The following is a 14,839-nucleotide window of genomic DNA, read 5'->3' as shown; positions in this document are numbered from 1 at the left end:
CACAGACTAGATACTTTTCCTTGGGGAGGGGCTTATAGCGATATCCTTGCTGATTGGCTGAACACAAGCACCGGCGGTCACATGGAAGTTACACGGAAGTGCAGAAAAAGCAATAATAAAATAAAAGTGGAGCAATAGTGCGGATGGAATTATCTTTGTACCTCAGCTAAATTTTATGCATCACTGAATACCGTTTTGCTTGCGTTTCCATATTTTTGCATTCGAAAATCTGACTGATAGCCAATAAATAGTCTAATACTGCTGATGCCAGTGCTTATTAGAAAAATAAAATGACGTAATGTTTTGTGTAAAATAAAAGATTGATATGCTGGCCAGATTTAATAAGAATTATAAACATGTCACGGTTTGGTTAAAAAACGGACACCAGCTTAACGTGACTGCAGCTGAAGAAGTTTTAAAAGGGGAACTTTATTTTTTGTACAATATATAAGATTCAGTCTAAAGAAAGACAGGATATAAGTGGAGATAGGATATAGTGTAATAAGCATAAAAGCCGATCTACGATGCTGGGGGACATACAGACCTATGCAGCGGACGCAGAAAAAGCGCGTGAGGCAGCAAGACGGTGGGTCTTAGGAGGGCTGTGGCTGCCGAGTCCCACACTGACACCCGCAGCGGGACCAGACTGCAGCCGGAGCCCTTAATTTCTCTCTTAAATGTGATCTGACACACTGTAACTAAATAAAAGATTGTACCATTGCTGACTCTGACTTCTGGTCGGGACAACAGAGACACAGACCCCGGTCGAGAGCAGAGCCCCATGCGGGACACTCCTCCCCCTGCTGTTGGCCGCAAATATAAGAATATCTATCAGAAATGGGTAAAATAGTCATTCTGGATAAAATCTTCCGTAACTTAATGCAAATACTAAGCAAAACCCTTTTATGTAACATTTTGTCTCCACAGAGATGTCCTCCCGATTCTCACAGTGACACTTACACAGCTCAAGATGTGAAGAATCAGTCACCTGACTATGATACTCTGATGGTGAGTCTCTTCTAAGGACCGCAGGGAACCAAAGACCTTTTTTAATACCGTGTGTCCACATAATGTCTTGTGGTTCTTCTCCCAGATGCTGAAGCCTGCAGCCCGTGACAGACACCCTGCAGTTCAGGAGTCAGCAGAAGATCCAGTTTATAGAAATATGATGTATAGTGAAAAAGGACGATATCAGGGATCAAACCCAGTGGCCTAAAACCACCAACCAGGCATTTATTTAGAGTTATATGTATATGTGCACATTTTGCAGATATTTAAAGATTTCAGTTTGCTTAGAACTTCCCAGGATTCCAGTCTTTGATTGGTTTTGTTGCAGATCAGCAAATCTGCAGGAGTGCATTGTGTACAAGGCACTCTCTCAGCTGTCCCTGTTCACTGTGGTAGTGCGTACGTCTCTCCTCCACGGTGTTTGTGCCGGAGATGATCCCAAGTTCAGATTCTCCATCCTCCCCGTGCAGCTGGGCAGTGTGTCACCCCTCTGTTATCCTTCAGCAGAAGCAAGACAGGAATCCTACAGCACGGTGTTGGCTCCGACGCACTGGTCTGGCTCTGACACACTGGTCTGACGCACTTCCTGGACTCGTGGCACTGACCAAAGTCTCTCTTCCACTCCTCACTCTGCTATTTGCCACTCGCTTCATTAACTGCTCATTTCTCTAATGTCTTGAATGATGAACATGTTATGTTTGGTTATCACTCTGCTGCACTGTAACCCAAATAAAGCACCGCTCTGTAACTGGCGCAGGGGCCTTCAGGAAACTTCCACTGGGCATTAAAAACAAACTCCGTGTCAGCAGCTAATGGTCGACTTTGTGGCTGAGCAGGATAGAACTGGGTGCCTGAGGTCAGTGTTGGGCCCTTGGTCTGACCCGGCTTCCTCTAAGATGTATGTTGCTTTGGATGAAAACATCTGATAAATAAATGATCTGATAAATAAGAGAGAGCTGCTTCCTGTCTCTTCACTGTACTTCCTCCACAGAAAATGCTGGCATTTCCACACACGCTCCCTCAGCCCAGCAGGGGGAGGTATGGAGACTCACCTGGCAACCCTTCTTCATCAGATGTCCACCTGGACTCTCCCCCTATCAAAAACTACAGCACTGTAATTATTCAGACATGAGTATAATCAATGTGAATGTGTCACATGCTTTAATGTTAAAATAAAGTTATTAGCGTGAGCCCTGTCTGCCCCTTGGCCTGCTTGAAGAGTCACAGTGCCGTTCTGTCGCCCCCTTGTGACCATCATCACTAACTACAACCCGTGTCTGACTCCTGTGACAAAAATCTAACCAGGATAGGAATTTTACAGAAACATGTCAGTTAATGAATTGCCATCTGAGGAATCGAAGACCGCCGGCATTCAGCGCTGTTCTCCTTCAGACATAGGTATTTCTCCAGATTCTGTAACTCATTTAAAATCTTTTAATAAGATTATGCACCGCATTGGGTAAAATCAGTCAATTCTTTCTAATGATGCATTAAAGTTAGATCATTGGTGTATTTTTATAATGAAGCTTTGGGCAAAGAGACAAGCTTCAGTTCTTCCTTCCTTGTAAATGACTCAACTTTTTGTCAGTTCTCCTTTTATACCAAAGCATGACATTGTCACCTCTTCAAAATGCTTTTAAAAAAATTCCAGAATGTTCAGCTCAGGCCTGCATTGGTCAGCAGCCACACTACCTGCAGCTGAGCCTAGATAATCCACCTGAAGCTAAGCAGGTTTGGCCAGTACTTGGAAGGGAGAAAGCTGGGTTGCTGCTGGTTGAGGTGTCGGAGTGGCTAAGAGAGAAGCCCATCGTGTGGTCACCGATCACCTCAGGAAGCATGGATGTCAAACATGCGCCAGTATTGAAAGCCAAATGGAAAAGCAACTAAAAACTAAGCTAAAACTAAAAACTAAAAAATAACTAAAACCAAATACAACAAAAGTATATGTGCAGTCTCCCTTATTTGACTATCTCTGCCGGCCCCTGGAGGATGGGCTCCCCCTTTGAGTCTGGTCCCTCCCAAGGTTTCTTCTTTCTTGGGAGTTTTTCCTTGCCACTGTCGCCTTTGGCTTGCTCACTGGGGGCTTTGGGTGCGGATGCTGTAAAGCGCTTTGAGACGATGTAATGTTGTGATAATGTGCTATATTAAAAATAAATTTGTTGTTCTTTGTTGTTCCTGTGAGGGGATGCATCTGTCTTTGTGAGAGTATTTAGCCTGTTAACCAGGAGCTGCTTCCTGTCCACTGGAACCACATCTTCCTCACAGAGAATTCTTCCATCTTCTTATAGCCTTTCATATGCCCTTAGCTGATACTGTTAGTGAAGCATTGTGCAGCTATGTTGCTACACTTGGCTGTTCACAGTGTCACACTCAATGGACATTAACAAAGCACAGGCCATGTTCACAGCTGAATGCAGGCTTCAATAAAATTTAAATTTATCTCACCTGTTATTCAGATTATACAAATGTACTTCTGGCCAAAAATACTTAAGCAAGTGGTCACTTCATGCATGTTGAATGCACAGTAACAGTGCTTTAATAGCATCAATAGCATCATGTCTAATTTAACAGAAGGGTCCAACAAAATATCCAGTATTTTGGCAGGAAAAAATGTATGGAAACACATATACCACTAATAATCACAAACAATCTATCAGACTATTACTAGTGTGGGTTGTTTACCATAAAATACTCGTACTGTCATATCCTGCCTGCCACACTCCTCCTGCTCTTTCTCACTAACACGGCTTAACAAACCACACCTGGGGCCCTTTTAGTGTTACCTCCTGTTCCTGCCCTCTGCTTAATCATTCACAGCTGCCTCCTGTTTGCTCCTTTGTTATATAAGAACCCTGCTCCCCCCACCCCACTTTTTGAGGTGAAAAAAAAATAAAGCTTTGTAAAGTAGCATCACTAAATAGGGTGGATGCAGTGATGTTTGAACTCATCAGACTCTCAACCATTATAAACTACTGATAGCATGTGTTTCCAGCAGGTAGGTGTCCATTAACATGCACATCCCCATACCTGTACACACACACACGCTCATCCCCATACCCATACAGACACGTGCACTCATCCCCATACCCGTACACACACACACGCGCTCATCCCCATACCCTTATACTCACACGCGCTCTTCCCCATACCCTTATACTCACACGCGCTCATCCCTATACCCTTATACTCACACGCGCTCATCCCCATACCCTTATACTCACACGCGCTCATCCCCATACCCTTATACTCACACGCGCTCATCCCCATACCCTTATACTCACTCGCGCTCATCCCCATACACACACGCGCGCTCATCCCCGTGGCCATGCCCATACTTACGCTCATACCCGTGGAGTTTGGCTCATTCTTCATCTTCTCATGTCCGTGAGACACGTTACTCCTAAGGCTGTCATCAGAATTAGCTGTGGTTTGTACCACAGGAGCCCTTCTGCACCACTGGGCTGGGCGCTGTGTTACCAAATTGGTGAAATGTAGATCATAAAAGAGGAAATGTTTTTTGTAGAGCTAATTGGAAGAAAGGAAGATAATGTGTTTATATTCACAGTGCTGAAAAGGCAAAGGGAGTGTTAAGTCTTATTCTCACTCAAGATACATAAGTACTATCTGCCATCTCCGAGCAAACTGTGAGTGATAAAGAGCTCAGAGCAGCAGAGATGGGAGCTGGAGACTCTCTGACCTTCTGGGGCCTGGCTGTGCTCGTCTTACCTGGTAAGAGCAACGACTATCCAGTATTTGTCAGAGTTTTTTGTTCAGAACCGAATCGTTCTTCATGGTGCAGTTACTGTTTAGTTGGTATAATTCCAGCCTCATAAGGGCTGATATGAGGTGAGAGGGGATGTTTGCTGGAGAGGAATGTCCAGTGGGACTGTTTGGGGTCCAGCAGAGGCATTTCTACCATTTTCTGTCTTTCTGTGGTTTAGAAATGTTCCTCATATGAGACAAAGACACACAGTGCATTTGAGTTATATTTAATCATTTACGAAAAGCACACCAGTCACGGTAAGGCATGTCCTGCAGTGAGGTCGCTGCTTCAAACGTCCTGCCATTTATCATCAGTTTGGCTCATTCCTCATCTTCTCATCTTCATCACGTTACTGCAGCATCTGCTGTCAGCAGGGGTATAAAATGGAGGAGATGGCTGACAGAGCACACGTCTGGCGAGTCGGACATTAATCGTCTCTTTGGATTATAAATTCCTGCATGTATGCTGTTTAATATGGGCCTGGTAACTTCCGGTGTCCTGCATGTTCAATATTAGATTAGTTTGGCTTCCAAACTAGTTCAAAAAAGGAATTTTTGGTTGTGTTTTAATGTGTGGACCAAAGATTATGAGAGCATAAATGTAAATATATAAAACCAAAAAACTTATATTTACATGGAAATAACTGCATTCAGTCGTAAAGACAGATACTGCCTTTCGGAAAAGCACTTCCAGTTCAGACATGGAAATAACTGCATTCAGTCATAAAGACAGACACTGCCTTTCTGAAAAGCACTTCCAGTTCAGACATGGAAATATCTGCATTCAGTCATAAAGACAGACACTGCCTTTTTGAAAAGCACTTCCAGTTCAGACATGGAAATAACTGCATTCAGTCATAAAGACAGACACTGCCTTTTTGAAAAGCACTTCCAGTTCAGACATGGAAATAACTACATTCAGTCATAAAGACAGACACTGCCTTTCTGAAAAGCACTTCCAGTTTAAGTATAATCAACATTTTAAGCACGATTCACACTAAAGTATATTTCTGCTTCTTTTCTCTCAGTATGAAAATTCATTCTTTAAAAAAGGTGATCTGATTGTCCAGGGGCTCCTGCATTTATAACCATTAAAACAGGCTGGAGGGGGGGCAGTGGATCCATTGGTGATTGTTTCAGATGTGAATTAAGAGTATATAAGCAAACCTCCAGCGTTCCTCGGCCGGTAGAATACTGACCACAGCCCGGGGGGTGAGAACCCCAACTCTAGGTCATGAATCCAGTCTGATTCTCTACGTTGGCATATCTAGCAAAGAAATGCTTTTCTCTCTGGTGGCCTGTCCCAATGTTCCCCATTTTAAAAACTGACACAGAGGTTATTTTTTATAATTGCTGTTTTCCAGGGGTCATGAGTCGCGACTGGAATGTACGGTACCCAGAGAAGCCAGTCTGTGCTGCGAGAGGATCTACTGTGGTCATTCCCTGTGTGTATGATTATCCAGAGGGTTACAACGTGGATAAATTCATGTGGTGTCATAATCATCATTACTGTACAGATGCACCATATATCTGTCACAATAACAATATAAATGTCAGTAATCAGTACAGAGGCAGAGCAGAGTGTTTGGGGGACAAAGAGAATAACTGTACATTACAGATAAAACACATTATAGACGCTGATGCTGGAGTGTATAGATTCAGGTTTATTACCAATGAGGAACGTGGAAAATGGACTGGTCCGGATGGAGTGACTCTAAAAGTTGATGGTAAGTGTCTATAAATATACTTCCAGCCAATGGTATCATCAAACATAACAATTTTAGCTCTGCACTGGATTATTTTGGAAACACTGACAAAAACTCCTGCTTCTAAAAGGTCTGGTCTATAAGACTTACTGTAGATGATAAATATAATAGATCACGAAGCACTTTGGATAAGTGGAACTTTTGTGTTTCTGTGAATTTGATGCAATTTACTCTAAATAAAAGAGTAGCAAAGAATCGGTGAATTAGATAAATAAGTATGACTGTCTGTAAAATTAAAGGTCATAGCGACCACATCAAATAGAGATATAGGAGTAAGAGAAGGAGACATTGTGGATTTAACATGTGGCACAGAAAGCTGCTATCAGCCAATCAGAATCCACCTGGTTTAAGAACAACCAGCCAATCACAGAAACGCAGTCCATACTTCACTGTAATCCTGTCTATAAGCATCACTCTGGAAATGAGTCCAATGCTTTAAAAGGAAGTAAAGTCTCCAAAAATTGATTTTATTATTCAAGTTAAATAGCAGCACAACAGCATTATTCTTAAAGCAGCAAACAACGTTGATATAACTTTTCAATATGTTTTGTGGGTTCTAGGTGGTGCACCGTCTGTAGATTATGCAGAGAGAACCCTGTGTGCAGTGAGAGGACTGACTGTGGTCATTCACTGTCAATTTAATCATCCAGAGTCATACAGAGTGGAGTCGATGATGTGGAGCCATAATGCTGAGGACTGTGCTGGAAAATCATATGTCTGGCACAATAATAATCATACAATAAACATTAGTACTGAGTACAGAGACAGAGCAGAGTTCTTGGGGAACACAGAGAACAACTGTACATTAATGATAAAGAACATTACAGTCGCTGATGCCGGACTGTATAGATTCAGTTTCACAGCTGGTGGGTGTGAACTGTGCGCTCAGCCTGGAGTAGAACTGCGAGTCGGTGGTGAGTCTGTACTGTCCTGCACTTTCACCTTATTTATGTATCACACAGCATAACCAGATTGTTTGTATTCTATGCCTATTTTCATTTAGAAATCACTGAGTCAGATACTGCTGATGGGCTCATTAATGAACAGGAGAATACCAGCTATGAGAAGAACATGTGTAGCAGCAAGCAGATTATAGCAGTGAGAAGCTAACTGGGATTCAGTGTATAACATGTGGCTCTGGACAATAATGCTGATTTACAGCTTTAGAATTTGCCATGTTAGAGCCTGTGAAAGAAATACAGTACTGTGCAAAAGTCTTAGGAAGGCAAAGAAAATGATGTTTAGATTATCCTCGTGTTGGTGTAAAACTATGATATTATGCCTTTCAAAGTGTGTCAGCTTAGCCATTTCAGAACCTCTGCTAAATTCATCCTAGTATTTGCAGTGACCGTCCAGTGCAACCATGTATTTTTTGACTTGGCCACTAGCACACCTCTTACAGCTAGTCAATCTGTCACTGACTTTTTAAACCAATACATTTAATTACTTAATTGAGCTGTTGGTGAAATTTAACAAAATCATGAAACGGCTGAGGTGCCCCTGAGGAGAAGTTTGGGAACTGAAGCGGTGTTCATCTAGCCGTCCAACTAGATATCAGTAACTTTTTAGAAAACAGAAGAAATTATTACTAGTTTTTATTGTGTTACTCTTAATTTGTACATCTTCTAATGTTAAATTGTGATTTTTGTTCTAAGCCAAAGTACACTTGCTACCTAGATTAAGATCTTTAAACATTTCTTTGGACTGCCTAAGACTTTTGCATAGTACTGTACCTCACACTACTGTACTGCACTATCGCTTGTTCTTCTGGGTATGATTTCAGAATTAAAGGTGATGATGACATCATCTACAGGAAAAGGATTATTGATAGAAGGAGACTCTGTGAATCTGACATGTGTCTCAGAGAACTGCTCTCTCAGCCAATCAGAATTCACCTGGTTTAAGGACAACAAGCCAATCACAGACACACTGTCCACAATTCACTTCAACCCTGTCTCCTATAATCACTCTGGAAACTACTCCTGTGCATTGAAAGGATACACAGGGACTGTGTCCAGTGCCCTGATACTTAATATTCAATGTGAGTATGTAGTCTGATCCTGGTAATCAACAGCACAGTCTGATTCTCAAAATCTTGGTTCCAAAACGTTTTCCAAAAATGCTGAAAAATGCGTAAAAATGCCCACAGAAACAGAATTAGGAGTAATAGTTACTTAGATTAAGGCAGAGGAATAAAATGTCCATGATTAAAATAAGTTGGCTTGATTAACATGCATGTTTTATTGATATAGCCCATATTTACCCTGCATCCCCTCACTGCAATGTGTTTGTGCCTTTTCAGCTGAAAGTAACCCGATGACAGTGATACTGGTGTGTTTGGGGATACTACTGCCTGTTTTAGCTGTAACAATCTGCATAATGAGGTGAGTGTTTTACTATTCATTCGCTGTAAAATAATGTATGTTTTTTAAAACGCTGAGTATTTGTGATATTTGCTTATTGATTGATCTTATACTTTATTCAGAGACTCGGGTAACTGGCTTCCCATCATCTGCTCTGCAGTCATCATGCTCATCGACACAAACACACATATATCACCAAAGATTAACCCTAAATGAACATAATCAAAGGCAGTGTGCTGAGCAGAAACCCAGGGTGATGCCCTCAGCGGCCCCCCAGTCCCACAAGAGCCCCAATTCTCTCTCCAGTCCCCACTGTTTTCCCTTTCACTTTATCCTCACAGCTGATCACCTCTAACTAGCTAGCCTAGTTGGGCCCCAGTTAGCTGGTTAGCAGAGCTCCCTCAGCCTGACCCCTGTGTCTCCATGGTAACCCCCCATCCCAGTCTCTGACGCTAGTGTCTGGGGGAACACTGCTGGGCTTTAGCTGTAACAAACCACATGATTGGTTTAATTTATACTTTATTACACATTAATTTGATCTGATTTTTAAGGTTTTATGTGAAAATACTTCATTTTTTTTGCAGTTTATCCAATTTGCCAAAATATAGGGTGTGGTGAATGTAATTTGAAATAAAAAAATATTTTATTTCGGTCTATCTCATGTCTCTCAGAAGGAAGAGAAATTCACTGAATGAGCCAAATGACAGAGGGGGTGAAAAACAAGTATGTATAATGTGTTTATGAAGCTGTTTTAAGGGTATGATTATGTTTTAAGGGTATGATTATGTTTTAAGGGTGAGGTAAGTTGATTGTGACGCCCGGCCCGTCCGCTCCTCGTGTGTGCCACGCCCCCTAATTACCCACGTGTTCTTTCCCGATCGTACCCAGCTGTGTCTGATTATTTTCAATTTCAACGCCAATTAATTATAAAAACGCCTCATTTATTTGTATATTCAAATTTCCCTTTGTCTCTCTCCATCTACAGATCGCAGAAGATATCGAGTATGCAGACATTAGAGAGTCTGGCTCTCAGACTGGCAGCCAGAGGCAGGAAGCCCCATCTCAGGGGGAGGAAGTCTGCTATGCTTCCGTGCAGTTTAACACCAAACCTCCAGGCAGGCAGTAAGTGTGAATTCAGCTTATTTTACTTCATCTGTATGGGTCAGAATACAGAAATACCAAGAGCAAAGTTATGTTTTAGAATTAAAAGCGAAAGACGACTGTCAGACTGTTAATAATTAAATATTTACATTCAACCGCTGCAGGTGTGATGTCAGTAACGCGGAGAGCCCTGATGATGTAATCTTGTACGCTGCAGTCTGAAAACCAGCCATCTGCAGTTAAACCAGGTAAAATATCAGGACCATCATGTTCTTTATTGTTGGCGACACTGAAACTACAGAACATCACTGCAATATCTCCAACATACACCAAGCGAGATATATCGAATGAAGTACTGATGGCTCTTAATTTCTACGCCAGAATTCCTGTCTGACTCAGTCTATCCACCGAAAGGTCTCATTGGAATGGCTTTGTTGTGTTTACACACATAAACATAAAAATGATTTAAAAAAATATTAAATTCGTGCATTCATCTTTGGATAACTTTTGTAATATAGGATCTCTGAAACTTTTATTAAATTTATTAATGAAAAGTAAGTTGATTATTTATTTACAAGTGATACAGATAAAGTAAAATGACATCTACTAATATCAGTAATCAACCATTTTAGGAGTCTTCCTCACCTGCGATTCCACTCCTCCACTTCCTCCTGCTGGATCCTCCCCCCCTCCACAAGGATGCCTCGACAGGGACAGCAGTCTCTTCCAGAGCTGATTCCATAGAGCACACTGGAGCTGCAGTGACCATTGAGCACACTGGAGCTGCAGTGACCATTGAGCACACTGGAGCTGCAGTGACCATCATAGAGCACACTGGAGCTGCAGTGACCATCATAGAGCACACTGGAGCTGCAGTGACCATCATAGAGCACACTAGAGCTGCAGTGACCATCATAGAGCACACTGGAGCTGCAGTGACCATCATAGAGCACACTGGAGCTGCAGTGACCATCATAGAGCACACTGGAGCTGCAGTTACCATCATAGAGCACACTGGAGCTGCAGTGACCATCATAGAGCACACTGGAGCTGCAGTGACCATCATAAAGCACACTGGAGCTGCAGTGACCATCATAAAGCACACTGGAGCTGCAGTGACCATCATAAAGCACACTGGAGCTGCAGTGACCATCATAAAGCACACTGAAGCTGCAGTGACCATCATAAAGCACACTGAAGCTGCAGTGACCATCATAAAGCACACTGAAGCTGCAGTGACCATCATAAAGCACACTGAAGCTGCAGTGACATTCATAATGCACACTGAAGCTGCAGTGACCATCATAAAGCACACTGAAGCTGCAGTGACCATCATAAAACACACTGAAGCTGCAGTGACCATCATAAAGCACACTGAAGCTGCAGTGACTATAAGGCACTCTGGAGTGGCCCTTTGGTAGAGAGACACTCTCAGGGAACTGAGTCAGTTTGTCAGTTTGTGCCTGGTGCCCTTTTCTGGAAAAAGATTCAGTTTCAGATGTTTCAGAATCTTTATTATCATTGTAGAAACACAACAATATTGGGTGCAGTTCCAGTTGTATTTATGTATGTAATAATCTACAGCTCACACCCTTAGCTCTGAATCCTGCTTCTGATTTGTGTGATTGGAGGATTTTGGGCAGTCCAAAGATAGTCTGGTCTCCTGCCCAGAGTGAGCTGCTGCTTTGTGGCCTGTGCTGCCTGGCAAAGGCCTCCCCCACGACCCTGACCAGGAACAGCAGCTGGAAGATCATTTTTCGTCATCCACTCTGCCCAGGAGATCATTTTTTGCATAAAATTGTGTGTGCACTGCTGGTTTGTATTCCTGGTGCATAATTACTTGCTGGTTTAACAAAGTCAGAGGGAGCAGAGTCTGCAAAGGCATCCTGGCACATTTAGGCCTTTGCCCAGTGAATCCCAGCTGGTCAGGGATAGGGATGGGATAGGGATGGGACAGGGATGGGACTGGAATGGGATAGGGACGAGATAGGAATGAGACAGGGATGGGATAGGAATGAGACAGGGACGGGATAGGAATGAGACAGGGACGAGATAGGGACGGGATAGGAAGAGCAGAGACAGATTTCCTGCCTGGAAACAGTATCATTGTAGACATTTGCAGTGCTTTCATAGGTTTACGGCTCAATTTAATGATTTTGGTCTCCTTCATTTACTATAGTAGCCTTGCTGTGTGTAAACAGTATCACTGCATTGATTTGGCTGTATTTTCATTGTTATATTGCTTAATTGTAGGATTTTCCTTAATTTTCGGTAGTAAAAGCCATTCATTTAAACTCTGTGGTCCTCTCTCACACACAATATTTCACAGATCCTACAAGCCCAAAGCAGACAAAGCTAGAATGGAATGGAAAATGCACAAAAAAACAGTGATTCTGAAATTTGCTTTGACTTTTGTTGGGGAAAGCTCCCGGCGTTTCCACCCCAACTCCACCTTTTATTGAGACAACACACTTTATAGTTTTTACTTGCAAGGGTACCCACACTCTCTGCAATGCAAACTACAGCAGAATGTGTTACAAAGGGTGGTTCCCCTTGACTCCTTTATTTATAGTCAGTGGGAGGCGCAAGAGTAATAGGGAGGTGAGAGAAAGTTCTGGTTTTGCTAAGGTGGGAATGCTATTATTAATATAATCTAAAGTATGAGGCTAGGGGAAAACAAAATAATATATATACATATTTACATTCATTGCTGATCATACAGGAGTGATAACAAAATGATTAATAACAGTTTCTTCAACCTAACAGTCCCTCCTGTTTATCATGACAGTATGATCAAAAACATCAGTATTGTACAAGTTGCAAAAGCATTTCCAGTACAACTGTCATTTAGATCACATCATCATCATCCTAACTGTGGAGTACAGAAAACCATCAGGAGTCGTTCCTCCTGTTTATCATAGAAAAACATCTAATTCCGTTACTTCAGGTCCGAGCCCTGCACGGGTGCTTTCGGCTCAGCCGTCATAATGAATTACATGTCTTCTTCATCGCTATCGCTGGAAACAGGCTCTGTCTCCATATTCTGAGTAAGGGAGAGAAACATTGTACTGTGTGTCCGAAAAGCAGCATTAAGAGCTTGATTAATAAACATTTTCAAACATGGTATAACAGTTATAAAACAACAGAAAAACAAAATAAAAAACAAAACAAAAGGTAGGCACATTTTCATCAGTATGGACCACCATGTTCCTGTAACAAACCAGTCCAGCCAGGAGGACTGCGGTTGACTGTCCATGGTCATCACTTTTTGTAAGTCACGGAGGCGGTCGAGGGCAATTGTCATATTAGGTGAGTGCACGTTGTCAGGAATGTAAGTGCAGCACGTTTGATTCAGGAGGACATATTCATGGGTTTTCCATATACAGTGGGTCCTTCACTATGAGTAGGCATCACAGAACAAACATAGCAATTCGTCACATTTTTTGCTGTTACAGTGTCATGTACATATCGATACCAGTAGTTCTTCATGAACGGGTGTGAATGGTCAGCAGGCAACGGGCGCAGATGGAAGTCGTCATGGGTCCATCGCCGTAGGTGTTGCAATGGAGCTAGTGGGAGCAAGGACAACCATACAAGTCCAACAACAAGAATGACCCCTAGAGTCACCTTACCACATCCCCACCCCGTCAGAGCCATCCTAATAGAGTGCAGTTCAGTTGTTTTCTTCACCGGGTTGAGACAGCAGCACCCTATTGGTTACTGTGCCTTTGTAGCGGACTTCCACTGCTACTCTGTCGCTGAGGCCTCTGATAAGGGCTTGATGGGTTTACAGTGACTTTTGTGTATCCAGGAAGGTCGTTCTGCTATTTTCACAGCTGTTGGTGTTGTGAGGAGGACTTGATAAGGACCGTTCCACCGGGGTGTGCTCCACTCCTTCCGCAACAGGACCTTGACCAGGATCCAATCCCCTGGCTGCAAGTTATCCTGTTGGTTAGAAACAGAATTTACTGGCAGACTACTGGGGCTATGTTTTTGTTGTGATGATAGCAACTTTCGCATCCAATTAGCCAATGTATTTTCTCTGTCCGCTTTCCCTATATCACTCATTTCGGTTGCTAGATGAAACGGCCTTCCGTACACTATCTCAAAAGGTGTTAATCCTGCAGGAATGGGAGTTATTCTCATCCACAATTTTACTAGAGACAAACATTCTGGCCACGGCCTTTTTGTCTCTTCCATTGTTTTTCTGAGCCTTGTTTTAATAGTGCCGTTAGTTCTCTCCACTAAGCCTGCACTCTGAGGGTGATAAGCACAATGATTCTTAAGCGTAAAACCTAATGCTTGTGAACAAAGGGACATGGTCTGATTTACAAAATGAGTCCCATTGTCTGATCTTATAATATGAGGTATGCCATAAGTAGGGAAATAATGGCCTACCAAACATTTTGCAACAGTCATTACATCACAGTGCTTTACAGGGTATATTTCTACCCACTTAGAAAAGGTGTCTATAATGACTAGACAGTACTTCTTCCCTTGTGACCAAGATAATTCAATAAAATCCATATGTACAACTTGAAACGGGTACTCAGCTACAGGGAACTGGCCACGTTTTGGTCTCATGTTACCCTGTGCATTATGTTTACAGCAAATTAAGCATGTTCTACAAAATTGCTTTGCATAATCAGAAAAATTTATAGCATAAAAGTATTGCTGGATAATATGTACCATCCCTCCTGTTGAGACATGAGTATTTCCATGGCTCACTAAGGCAGCTGTTTTGTATAAGTTTTTTGGTAGGATGGGCTTGTCATTCATATAGTAAACTTTCCCTTGCTGTATTGCTCCTCTCTTGATCCAACTCTGTATTTCTGTTTT

The 14,839-nt window shown here is 42.3% G+C and overlaps 1 protein-coding gene and 2 long non-coding RNA genes across 12 annotated transcripts in view; 2 read left to right on the top strand and 1 right to left on the bottom strand.

Annotated features, from left to right (window-relative positions):
- Positions 1 to 14,839, bottom strand: part of LOC125739112 (transmembrane protein 53-like) — a 188,464-nt gene that overhangs the window by 122,293 nt on the left and 51,332 nt on the right. The gene's annotated exons all lie outside the window — the stretch shown is intronic.
- Positions 52 to 1,961, top strand: LOC125739123 (uncharacterized). The gene is made up of 2 exons (XR_007397061.1): positions 52 to 1,008; positions 1,094 to 1,961. It is a non-coding gene; the product is annotated as an uncharacterized LOC125739123 (long non-coding RNA).
- Positions 9,522 to 14,839, top strand: part of LOC125739121 (uncharacterized) — a 51,129-nt gene continuing 45,811 nt past the window's right edge. Inside the window, exon 1 of the long non-coding RNA XR_007397060.1 lies at positions 9,522 to 9,622. This is a non-coding gene — a long non-coding RNA (uncharacterized LOC125739121). The remainder of the gene's footprint in view (positions 9,623 to 14,839) is intronic.

This window comes from Brienomyrus brachyistius, chromosome 3 (assembly GCF_023856365.1).
Source record: "Brienomyrus brachyistius isolate T26 chromosome 3, BBRACH_0.4, whole genome shotgun sequence".
NCBI classification, from domain to species: domain Eukaryota; kingdom Metazoa; phylum Chordata; class Actinopteri; order Osteoglossiformes; family Mormyridae; genus Brienomyrus; species Brienomyrus brachyistius.
The sequence above is the reverse complement of the archived record's forward strand: the minus strand, read 5'-3'. Positions and strand labels throughout refer to the sequence as shown.